The 13,577-nt window shown below is 41.2% G+C and overlaps 1 non-coding gene across 1 annotated transcript; it reads right to left on the reverse strand.

Moving 5' to 3' along the window:
* Positions 1–10,669: 10,669 nt before the first annotated feature.
* On the reverse strand, positions 10,670–10,776 carry LOC111765790 (U6 spliceosomal RNA). Its single transcript, XR_002798019.1, has one exon. It is a non-coding gene; the product is annotated as a U6 spliceosomal RNA (small nuclear RNA).
* Positions 10,777–13,577: the final 2,801 nt, after the last annotated feature.

Here is a 13,577-nt window from a genome sequence, read left to right on the forward strand (position 1 = left end):
CCCTTCTTTTCAAATAAGGGCCAGGATGGCAGCAGCAACAAGTAGCCGAGGCCCAAGAGGCAGTAAGCAATGAGGGAAGCGGGGCTGAAGAGGGAGGTGAGTATGACGGAGATATAAATGTACAATTTGGGGGGCGGTATCTTGCCATTGCAAGCAAAGGTGGCCAATGTCCAATTCTCGTTAATCTCAGTGGCTATAAGGTCCATCTGCTGTTAAAAGTCCAGGATGACAGCGCGTTGCAGGTAGTTGATCTCTCCTTGGCGGCGAAGACATTGTAGGAGAGGATTACTATTTCCTTCCAGAGGCTTACTGTCCAATTAAAAGGCTGATGGCTGGGGTTGGTGAGTGCAATGGGGAGTGTGAGGAAAAGAAGGGTGACAGTTTTGGACAAGAGGAGGCTTGGTGAAGTCATTATGGGAGGAAGATAAGGAGTAAAGCATAAAAGAGGATAATAAACAGAAAGGCGATGGAGAGTAGAATTCGTTGGCCAAAGTTCCAATCTTCTGGGGCGGTAGCGGATAGACAGATGGTGGAAAATATTATCAAGAAAGCAAAGGTTATGAGGAAGAAATAAAGTATTAAAGGCTGTGGGGGAAGTGAGAAGATCATTTAGAGGATAGGGTTGAGAATGGTATGTTTAAGACAGAAGCTTTGTGGTTTGTAGGAGACTGCTTTATAAATGAAGGAGAATGAGGGCAGTAAATATAGTAACGATAGATAGGAAGATGACAGTGAGGAGGAGTCTTTGTTTAAGGTTCCAATCGTCCGGTGCAACAGTGGCCAGGCCGATAGCGAGGGGTGTTGCTAAATAGATAATGGCTGCAAAGACAAAATCATCTTCTGTTTCCTTAAGAATAACTTTTCTTTAAATACTTAGTAGCATGCAATATTAGAAACCGTTTCCTAAAAGCAAGTTGGCAGGGGAGCTTGGTTGCTGTTAATCTTTCCTGTTATAAAATTACCTTTTATTATTATTATCATCAATTCAGTTTTATATATATATATTTAAGAATGACCTTTTGGAATTAGCCATTTAATACCTTAATGTAAACTATTGAAGATAAATTTTATCTTTAGAGAACACATTCCCCCACGTAAAGTTATCACAATACCTTTTACACTTGCCGCATGCAAATCAAGAGTTTATGAAAAATTAGCCATCCTACTTTAGGACAAAATACGTCTTTTTGCAAAACTTATTACATTTCAGTTAGCATTTTTACAAACTTTTAACCTTTTTAATATTCATATAAGTTTTACATTCTTTATAGTATCCTGTGAAGAAAAATAAGTTATTCATTTTAATCTAGGCAGGAACAACTTTTTATGAAGACGTACAGTTAATTTTGTTAATTAAGACTTACAATTTTTTTTAATTGTAGATATCTTATTAACATTTAACCTTATGTATTAATATAATAAACTTAAGTATTAATATAAGTGCTTATTTAATTTTTGGCCATTTGAATAGAGCTCTTTTAAAGATTTCTAGTAATTTATATTTACCATCCGGAGGTATCACAATATACGTTGACATTGAACGGACAGACAAACACAGAACAATTACAACACATTAACAGAAATATATAATTTACAGTTGACTCATAATTCTTACTTTCTTGGTATAGCTGCTTTTAAATCCTTTTTTATATAGCATATCATAGATTATACCCTTCAAGATTTCTTCTGGACTTCATGTTGCCTGTAATAAGCCAGGAGGGAATCTTTTACCTTCCTGCTCCACAGCAAAAGTGACCCTATCTATAAGGCGAGTATAGGTGTCCGGGTCCCAAAGCTGACACGTGGTAAGCCACGGATTAAAGGGGAGAAGAAGGTCCCAATATACTTGGAGCTGTTTCAAAGAGATCTTACACCGGTGAGTGTCTAGGAGACCGGCGAGGGCCCGAACTTGTGGGGCTTGCTTAGCAGATAGGATGTTACCCATTGCTAATGGCCTTTTGGAGCCGATAAGAAAAGGGGCCCTTACCTTGAGAGCATGGCGATGGGAGCCGAGGTGCGCGGTGAGACGAGGGCTCGGAGCCGATGGGACTCCGACGGTGGTCGTGGGCCAAGAGAAGGCCCCGACGAGGGGAGGGCGGGACGACGAGCAGTGGAGCAAGGCAAATGGGAGCAAGTGCGGAGGGAAGGAGGCAGAGGTGAAGGCAGGAGAGGTGGTGCTCAGGCACGCGCTCCTGAGAGTTTTATTGGCACCTCTTAATCATAGCAGGTCGGTATAAGCCCCCGACATGGAAGGAGAAAGCCATCCAGCGATTCTCCCAGACCACCGTGGATCGTATGAGGTCACCAAGGTTCAGGAGCAGCAATGCAGAGTGAAAAGATAGGGGTGAGAAGAGAGGAGGGCATAGGGCTGTGGGAGGGTTACTTCAGACGTGCAAGCGTGCGCTCCCGAGAAATCCAAGGCTCCTCTTAATCATAGCGGTCGGTATAAGCCCCCGACATGGAAGGAGAAAGCCATCCAGTGATTCTCCCAGACCGCCGTGGATCGTATGAGGTAGCCAAGGCTCAGGTAGCAGCAATGTTGCACGAGAGAAGCCCCACGGTGAGAAGAAAGGAGGGGGGGGGAAGGCCGCCAGGTTATGGAGTGACCCCGTCAGCCGAACCGCGCAACCCCTTGTGAGACCGATCCCTCGTCTGCTGCCGGACCGACCCCTCGTCCGAAGCGGGACCGACCCCTCATCCAGAGCTGAACCGACCCCTCGTCCGCAGCCAGACCCCACCTCTACCGACCGAGCAAGCCACCGCAGCTGGCGCCCAACGTGGGGCAAAGCAACCCCACCACAGCACAACGTGGGGCAAAGCAACCCCACCACAGCACAACGTGGGGCAAGGCAACTCCACCACAGCCTCACTCCATAACCTGGTGGACCCCCCTCCTCTCTTCTCACCTTGGGACTTCTCTCGTGCAACATTGCTGCTACCTGAGCCTTGGCTACCTCATACGATCCACGGCGGTCTGGGAGAATCGCTGGATGAATTTCTCCTTCCATGTCAGGGGCTTATACTGACCCGCTGTGATTAAGAGGAGCCTTGGATTTCTCGGGAGCAGGCGCTTGCACGTCTGAAGTAACCCTACCACAGCCCTATGCCCTCCTCTCTTCTCACCCCTATCTTTTCGCTCTGCATTGCTGCTCCTGAACCTTGGTGACTTCATATGATCCACGGCAGTCTGGGAGAATCGCTGGATGCCTTTCTCCTTCCATGTCGGGGGCTTATACCGACCCGCTATGATTAAGAGGCGCCAATAAAACTCTCAGGAGTGCGTGCCTGAGCACCTCCTCTCCTGCCTTCACCTCTGCCTCCTCCCCTCTGCGCTTGCTCCCCTTTGCCTTGCTCCACTGCTCGTCGTCCCGCCCTCCCCTCGTCGGGGCCTTCTCTTGGCCCGCGACCACCGTCGGAGCCCCACCGGCTCCGACCCCTTGTCTCACCGCGCACCTCGGCTCCCATCGCCGCGCTCTCAAGGTAAGGGCCCCTTTTCTTATCGGCTCCAAAAGGCCATTAGCAATGGGTAACATCCTATCTGCTAAGCAAGCCCCACAAGTTCGGGCCCTCGCCGGTCTCCTAGACACTCACCGGTGTAAGATCTCTTTGAAACAGCTCCAAGTATATTGGGACCTTCTTCTCCCCTTTAATCCGTGGCTTACCACATGTCAGCTTTGGGACCCGGACACCTATACTCGCCTTATAGATAGGGTCACTTTTGCTGTGGAGCAGGAAGGTAAAAGATTCCCTCCTGGCTTATTACAGGCAACATGAAGTCCAGAAGAAATCTTGAAGGGTATAATCTATGATATGCTATATAAAAAAGGATTTAAAAGCAGCTATACCAAGAAAGTAAGAATTATGTGTCAACTGTAAATAAATTATATATTTCTGTTAATGTGTTGTAATTGTTCTGTGTTTGTCTGTCTGTTCGTTCAATGTCAACATATATTGTGATACCTCCGGATGGTAAATATAAATTACTAGAAATCTTTAAAAGAGCTCTATTCAAATGGCCAAAAATTAAATAAGTGCTTATATTAATACTTAAGTTTATTATATTAATACATAAGTTTAAATGTTAATAAGATATCTACAATTAAAAAAAATTGTAGGTCTTAAGTAACAAAATTAACTGTACGTCTTCATAAAAAGTTGTTCTTGCCTAGATTAAAATGAATAACATTTTTCTTCACAGGATAATATAAAGAATGTAAAACTTATATGAATATTAAAAAGGTTAAAAGTTTGTAAAAATGCTAACGGAAATGTAATAAGTTTTGCAAAAAGACGTATTTTGTCCTAAAGTAGGATGGCTAATTTTTCATAAACTCTTGAAATTTAATTTGCATGCGGCAAGTGTAAAAGGTATTGTGATAACTTTATCTTCAATATTTATCTTCAAAATTATTCTTCAATAGTTTATATGGTTATAAATAATAATAAAAGGTTTAATAAAGCATTGTTTACATTAAGGTATTAAATGGCTAATTCCAAAAGGTCATTCTTAAATATATATATATAAAACTGAATTGATGATAATAATAATAAAAGGTAATTTTATAACAGGAAAGATTAACAGCAACCAAGCTCCCCTGCCAACTTGCTTTTAGGAAACGGTTTCTAATATTGCATGCTACTAAGTATTTAAAGAAAAGTTATTCTTAAGGAAACAGAAGATGATTTTGTCTTTGCAGCCATTGTCTATTTAGCAACACCCCTCGCTATCGGCCTAGCCACTGTTGCGCCGGACGATTGGAACCTTAAACAAAGACTCCTCCTCACTGTCATCTTCCTATCTATCGTTACTATATTTACTGCCCTCATTCTCCTTCATTTATAAAGCAGTCTCCTACAAACCACAAAGCTTCTGTCTTAAACATACCATTCTCAACCCTATCCTCTAAATGATCTTCTCACTTCCCCCACAGCCTTTAATACTTTATTTCTTCCTCATAACCTTTGCTTTCTTGATAATATTTTCCACCATCTGTCTATCCGCTACCGCCCCAGAAGATTGGAACTTTGGCCAATGAATTCTACTCTCCATCGCCTTTCTGTTTATTATCCTCTTTTATGCTTTACTCCTTATCTTCCTCCCATAATGACTTCACCAAGCCTCCTCTTGTCCAAAACTGTCACCCTTCTTTTCCTCACACTCCCCATTGCACTCACCAACCCCAGCCATCAGCCTTTTAATTGGACAGTAAGCCTCTGGCAGGAAAAAGTAATCCTCTCCTACAATGTCTTCGCCGCCAAGGAGAGATCAACTACCTGCAACACGCTGTCATCCTGGACTTTTAACAACAGATGGATCTTATAGCCGCCGAGATCAACAAGAATTGGACATTGGCCACCCTTGCTTGCAACGGCAAGATACCACCCCCTAAATTGTACATTTATATCCCCGTCATACTCACCTCCCTCTTCAGCCCCACTTCCCTCATTGCTTACTGCCTCTTGGGCCTCAGCTACTTGTTGCTGCTGCCATCCTGGCCCTTATTTGAAAAGAAGGGGGAAATGCGGTCACCCCTTGGGCTGAAGTGTGTTTTGCTGGCCTGGCGGGGGAGTAGCCGGGGCGGGCCAAGCCGCTGTCCCCATAATAGGGTAGCTGGTCGGACTCACCGCCACCCCTGAAGGGAGCTCGGCATGGGCGCAGAGTGCCCTCGGGTCTCCCCTTCTCCGCAGCCATGCTTCCGCGGCCGCCCCTCCTCCCGGGTGGTGCCACACGATGCCTGTGGGGCAGTACCCTTCTTCTTCTTTCTCCCTGCGCAGGAGCAGGGCGGAAAATTCCAGTCTGCCCTTTTCCCCTCCCCCAACAGCAGCAACAGCCAGGCATGGGCGGAGAAATCCAGTCTGCCCTTTTCCCTTCCCCCGACAGCAGCAACAGCCAGGCGTGGGCGGGAAACTCAAGTCTGCCCTCCACCCCAGTAACAGCAGCCACCAATCCCTAAACCCTGCCCCTTCCCCCAGTAACAGCAACAGCCAATCCCTAATCACCACCCCTCCCCCGTCCGGTACCGCCCACTGACCTTTCGCCGGCAACCAATCAGAACAGGGCGTGGCTTCAACCAATCAGCTTTCCCCAGCCCCTATAAAACTGTTGCCTCTCCCTCAGTAAAGTGGACTTGCATGTTTACCTTGTCTCCGCGGTAGTTCTTCTGCCGTGCGCCCTCCAGTCCTGAGAGCCCCCGATAAGGGCCTGGCCTCCCTTGTCCCCAGTTCGTCGCCTGCTTCTCCGGGCGACCCCTTCGTCGCCTGCTTCTCCGGGCGACCCCTTCGTCGCCGGCTTCGCCGGGCGACCCCGTCAGCCGAACCGCGCAACCCATTGTGAGACCGATCCCTCGTCTGCCGCCAGACCGACCCCTCGTCCCAAGTAGGACTGACCCCTCATCCCAAGCGGGACTGACCCCTCGTCCAGAGCTGGACCGACCCCTCGTCCGCAGCCAGACCCCACCTCTACCGACCGAGCAAGCCGCCGCAATCTATTTTTTCTTCCACTGCTCATGCCTTGGATGTGAAGTTCATGAAAACATTTCTTATGCTAAGATCCTATAGATGCATTCCTACATTATCTTCCAAGGTCTTTAATGTCTTGGCTCTTATTTTAGATCTTTGATACATCTTGGGATAATTTTTGTATATAGTGTGAGATGGTCTTCCTCTCTCACCTTTTAGAAATGAATATCCTGTTCTCCAATAACCATTTCTTGAAAAGGCCATTCTCTCCCAGTTGAAAGGGCTTGGTGACCTTGTCAAAAATCAGTTGGCTACATATGCAAGGGACTCTATCAGAACCCTCAATTTAGTATGCCAATACTCTGCAGTTTTGACTACTGTAGCATCATAGTTTGTTTTAAAGTCAGGTAGCATGATTCCTCCCATTTTATTTTTCTTTTTCAATGTGTTTTGACTATACATGGCTTCTTGCCCTTCATGAGAAATTTCATAATTAATTTTTCCAATTCAGTAAAAAATACTGTGTGATTTTTATTGGGATTCCATTAAATCTGTAGATCAGATTTGGGTAGGATAAACAACTTACTGATGTTTAGATATGTTACCCGTGAACAGGGAATATTCTTCTACTTATTTAAGTCTTTCATTATTTTCTTTAGTAGTGTTGTGTAGTTTCCTTCATACAAGTCATTTACATCCTTAGTTAAATATATTCTTAGGCATTTGATTCTTTTAGTTGCTATTGTAAATGGGATTTTTTTCTTGATTTTTTCCTCAGATTGCTCCTTATTGGTATTCAGAAATACTATGGTTTTGCACATTAATCTTATAACCTGCACTTTACTGAACTCTTTTATAAGCTCTAGAAGCTTTGCTTTAGATTCTTCAGAGTTTTATGTACAGAGTCATGTCATTTGCAAATAGTGAAATTTTTACTTCTTCCTTTCCTGTTTGGATGTCTTTTACATCTTTTTTCTTCAAGTGCTCCAGCAAGTAATTCTAACACTATGTTAAATAAGAGTGGTGAAATTTGGCATCTTTGTCCTTTTGCTGCTCTTAGAGGGGAAGCTTTTTTAGTTTCTCCATTGAATGTGATGTTAGATGTGGGCTTTTCATTTATATCCTTTATCATGTCAGGAAGTTTCCTTCTATTCTGATATTTTGTAGTGTTTTTATCAGGAAAGGGTGTTTTATTTTTGTATAATGCTTTTTCTGCATCTAAAGAGATGATCATTAGATTTTTTCCTTTCAAACTATTTCTGTGGTATATTACCTTGATTGATTTTCTTATGTTGAAACTTTCTTGCACACCAGGGATGAAACCCACCTGGTCATACATAGTTAATTTGATGTGTTGTTCAGAACAATTATTAGCAAGTATTTTATTGAGAATTTTTGAACCTAAGTTCATTAAGTTCATTAGGGAGGTTGGTCTATAGTTTTCTTTTCTTGTGGTATTTTGTTTTTCTTTGATATTTCTTTCTGTGATATTGACATCACAGAGTAAGTGAAGCAATGTTCTCTCCACTTCCGTTTTTTGGAAGAATTTAAGAATTTAAGCAGGATTGTTGTTAGTTCTTTCTGTAATGTTGGTAGAATTAGCCTGTGAAGTTATCTGTTACTGGCCTCTTGTTGAGTTTTTTTTTTTTTTTTTTTTTGATGATTAATTCTATGTCATTACTTGTGGTTTGTCTATTATTGAATTCATCAATTTCATTTTTCATCAATGTAGGCTGCCCAAATGTTTCTGGGAATTTGTCCATTTCCTCTAAATTATCTTTCTAGTTGGCATATAATTTTTCAAAGTATGTTCTTATGATATTATTTATTTTTGTGGTGTCAGTGGTGATATCTCCTTCCTCATTTCTTATTTTATGTATTTGAATCTTCTCTCTTTTTTTTTTGTTAGCCTAGCAAAGGGTTTGTCAATTTTATTGATCTTGTATAAGAATCAGCTTATAGTTTTGTTTATTTTTCTAGTGTTTTCATATTTGTAATTTCATTTAATTCTGCTCTAATCTTTGTTACTTCCTACTTTCTACTTCCTTTGGGGTTAGTGTGTTGTTTTTCTAATTCTTCCAGGTGTGCAGTTAGGACTTAGATTTTATCCCTTTTTTTCTTTTTTAATAAAGGCACTTAGGGCTATTAATTTGTCTTTCTTTTTTTTTTTTTTTTTTTAAAGATTTATTTTTATTTATTTAATTCCCTTCCCCTCCCCCGGTTGTCTGTCTTCTGTGTCTTTCTGCTGCGTCTTGTTTCTTTGTCCACTTCTGTTGTCGTCAGCAGCACGGGAAGTGTGGGCGGCGCCATTCCTCAGCAGGCTGCTCCCTCCTTCGTGCTGGGCGGCTCTCCTTATGGGTGCACTCCTTGCGCGTGGGGCTCCCCTACACGGGGGACACCCCTGTGTGGCACAGCACTCTTTGCGCGCATCAGCACTGCGCATGGGCCAGCTCCACACGAGTCAAGGAGGCCCGGGGCTTGAACCACGGACCTCCCATGTGGTAGACGGACGCCCTAACCACTGGGCCAAAGTCCGTTTCCCTAATTTGTCTTTCAATTCAACTTTTGCCTCTTCCCATAAGTTTCAATGCATTGCCTTGTCATTTCATTTGTTTCAAGGTAGTTATTGTTTTCTTTTGTGACTTCCTCCTTAACCCACTATTTGTCCAAGAGTGTGTTGTGCAAATTCCATATCTTTGTACCCAATCTTATTCTCTGTTGCTTATTGATTTCCAGCTTCATCCCACTGTGATCGGAGAAATTATTCTGTATAATATCAGTCTTTCTGAATTCATTGAGATTGGTTTTGTGGACTAGCATGTGGTCTATCCTGGAGAATGATCAATGTGCAGTCGAGAAGAATGTCTATCCCACTGTATTTGGATGTAGTGCTCTGTGTATATCTATTAGGTCCAGATCCACTAATGTATACTTTAAAGTTTTTGTGTCTTTATTGATTCTCTGTTGAGATGTTCTGTCTAATGGTGATAAAGGTGTATTAAACTACCCTACTATAATTATAGAGGCTTCTGTTTCTCCACTTAGTTCTTCCTGTGTTTGTCTTCTGTATTTTGAGGTGCCCTGGTTAGGTGCATAAATGTTTAGGATTATTCTTCTTGATACACTACCCCTTTTTATTACTATTTAGTTCCCATCTTCTCTCTTACAATATTTTTGCCTTTAAAATCTAGTTTGCCTGATATTAGTATAGCTATCCCTGCATTTTTTTTTTGTTACTATTTGATTGTAAAATTATATTCCAATCACTTACTTTAAGCCTCCTTGCCTCCCTGGGCCTAAGGTGGGTTACTTGTAGATAATATATAGATAAGACATATTTTCTTATCCATTCTACTAATCTATGTCTCTTGACAGGTGAGTTTAATCCATTAACATTCTGTGTTATTACTGTCAAGGAATGACTTATATTAGCCATATTTTCTTTGGTTTATGTATGCCATATATTGCTTTAATTTCTCTTCTTATCTTTTTATATATTCTTACACTCTCTTCTAACTCCCTCTCTCCTTTTATTTTTCTTTTGGCCTGCAGAACTTCCTTCTCTATTTCATGAAGTGCAGCTTCTTATTGACATATTCTCTTTATTTCTGTTTATCTGTGAATATTTGATCTACTATAAAAGTATTAGAACAAGTAAGGGATTTCAACAAAAGTGAAGATACGAGATCAATATACCAAACTAAGTTGTATTTTATATGCTCACAATGAACAATCTGTACTTAAAATTAAGAAAATTATTACATTTCTAAAGTACCAAAGGGAATAAAATATTTGGAAATGCATTTATCAAAATTACTATGGAACCTACACTTGGCAAACTCAAAACATTGTTGAAAGAAACCAAAGAAGATGCAAATAATTGCTTAAAGCTTTCATGTTCCAGAGGTGAAATACTTAACATTGTTGTGATAGCAATACTCCCCAAATATATATGCCATTTTAATCAATTCCTATCAGAATTCTAGCTGAACATATTGCTCAATATTACAAACTAATTTTAAAATCTTGAAAGCAATCATGTAGTACAAGGACAAGGTGGGAGTATTCACACCACCCAATTTTACATTTAGTACAAAGCAACTGTAGACAAGCCAAAGTAGAGGTGGCCCAACAATAGACATATAGATAAATGGAATAGAATTGAAACCCCAGAATAAATCCATCTTTCTATGTATAACACTTTATTTTTTGTAATATGAAAAGATTCATAAATATGCAGGTCATCCTTGCACAGGGATCATGCTAATGTTCCCTGGATTTTTCCAGTTGTAGTACATGTGCTGCCAAAGTGAGCATGACAAGTTATTTTCATATATATTAGATTTTTAAAAAATTTTTAGATTACATAAGTATTGCATAAAAAAATATAGAGGATTCCCATATACCAACTCACTACCACTCTCACACTTTCCCACATTAACAACATACTTAGTGTGGTACATTTGTTACAAGTGATGAACATATTTTGAACCATTGCCATTAGGTATGGATTATAGTTTACATTGTAGTTTACACTCTTTCCTGTAGAATTTTGTAAACTATAACAAATATACAATGGCCTGTATCTGTCTTTGCATTGTCATTCAGGTTATTCCCAAGTCTAAAATATGGCCCCATATTACTCATCTTTTTCCCTGTCACTCCCCCCAGAACCTCCAGTGGCTACTGCCTCCACATCAATGACAAAAGTTCTTTAATTGCTAGAATTACACTAAATCTATAGTAGAATACCAGTAAGTCTACTCTAGTCCATCATTCATCCCCAATCTTGAGGATTCTGGGATGGTGATGCCCACTCTGACTCCAATTGTGAGTAGGCTTAGCTCCCATTGGGCAGAAGGATAGGACTATCTTTCTTGCAGCTACAGACTCTCTTTTTCTTGGGATGGTCATTGTCCATTATCATGTCCTTGTTAGTTGTCCTGGGAGAGTCCGATGAACTGGAGAGTAGATATTGCAAGTATGTTGAGATTCAGAGCCCAACTGGCATATAGAAACCCAAAGATTAAAGTCTATTGGACATACACCTATCATCTCTAGTACTAATATAGGTTCAAACAGAAGGGGCAGAATAGCCATGTGTAGGGAAACCATAACAGTCCAACTCTGTCATACTGGAGAAATAAATTTCAAAGTACAGTCCACTGGCAGGGTGCCAAACTCATGAGCTGTCTGCCCTGCCTATAGTGTCTGAATATCTCCAGAGTCATCAGGAGCCCTGCTATTTGAGGCAATATTTACTCTGGCAATCAATGAGATCCTGCTGAGATGTGCAGAAGCATTACATCCAGAATGTCCTCCCGACTCACTTTGAAGTCTCTAAGTCATAAAAACTTTTGTCATTACACTTCCCCCCTTTTGGCCAAGGACTTTTTCCAGTTGCATTGCTAGTTGGTGCTTGGCAGTAATCCCTCAGTGCCAGGGAGGCTCATACTCTGGAGTCTTGTGCATGTTAGGGGGAAGGCAACACATTATGTGCTGAGTTTGGCTTAGAGAGAGGCCGCATATGAACAACAAGGAAGTTCTCAGGAGGTAACTCTTAGGTACCCTGTAATACTAGGCTAAGTTTAATTTCAAAAGTAAAAGTTCATAAGTACAGTAATCAATATCAAGGGTCCTCAATGGTCCATCCTCCTTCACCAGTCACTGCCCCTATACTCATGGGATTCTTGATGCATCCTAGAGAATGTGGCAGAGCTCCCCAGGATGAGAATCTGATATTCTTTCTGTTAGTGTGTGAATCTCCACCCACTGTGACAATGCCTCATGAACACTTGAACACATTTATATGCATTATAGGCATGCCCCAGGTGCGCCTCCTCCATTGCATCCTCCATCACTGACACCCCGCAGCAATGATCCTCCCTGCACCATTGTAACCCTTCTGTTATTGCAAACTTCTTAAGAAATGAAGCCAAAAAATAAGCTAATACAATTAATAAGAAATGAAATAGTAATAATAGTTTTAAAAATCACAAATAAAATATAAAATTAAATTTTTTTTGAATAAGAACTAATAAAACATAAAATTATTAAAAATTAAAATAATTTTTGACATTATGTCTTTCATTACTGTAAGATCTATTGTCTTGTGTGTATGTACAGTGACATTTTTTTCCATTTATTCCACCAGATGTTATATTTTTCATTTTATCATCAAAGAAAGTTTAGGTTACAGAAAAGTCACATACATAGAATATAGGGGATTCCCATATATCCACCATCTTCCACCTTTTCCCCTTCCCCCTATTAATAAGATTTTACATGTGGATGATACATTTGTTAAAATTGATGTATTAGTATTGAAACATTGTTACTAACTATGGTTAATGATTTACATTACAGTTTATATTTTGGACAATATACTTCTAAATTTTGATGAAATTTAACATGGCCTACATTCATCATTGCAAGATCACGTAGAACAATTCCATCACCCCAAAAATGCCCCATGATCCATATACTCTATTCCTCCCTCCATTTCCGCTTGGGACCCACAGCAAACATCAAATTTCACTCCTTGATGAACAAGATTCCTAAATGCGCACAACAATATTGAGGCATGACATACTGGCCTGTAATCCTCTATTAGGAACTGCCTATGCTCTCAAGAAATCCTGACCTTCTATTTAAGAACATCACAGGACTCCCAAGGATGGGAATCCAACACCTTCTGACTCATTATGTGGGTCTCCACCCACTATTACAACACATTATGACAACATGAACATATATACTCCCTAGAAGCATGCCCCAGCTGCACCCTGTTCTGTGTGCCCCCACACTTAACACCCTAAACCAGTAATAATCCTCTGCCATATCTGCCAAAAGAATATCCCAAGTAATTTAATTTCAACCACATATGTACAAATCCCCAGAGTTCACCTGCTTGCTGTCCCAACCCTCCCCCCAGTTCCATAGACAGTCCAACCCATACTTGCCACCCTACCCCCCTCACAGATATACACCACCCAATGCAATATCATCACTTCACTATTGTCATGACCACTCTTTGCATAATTACATCTTTCCACCTCATCATAGATTTCGCCCATATGGGCATTGAATCACAAACTTTTTCTCACTTTCTGTATCCT

Source organism: Dasypus novemcinctus, chromosome 3 (assembly GCF_030445035.2).
Source record: "Dasypus novemcinctus isolate mDasNov1 chromosome 3, mDasNov1.1.hap2, whole genome shotgun sequence".
Lineage (NCBI taxonomy): Eukaryota > Metazoa > Chordata > Mammalia > Cingulata > Dasypodidae > Dasypus > Dasypus novemcinctus.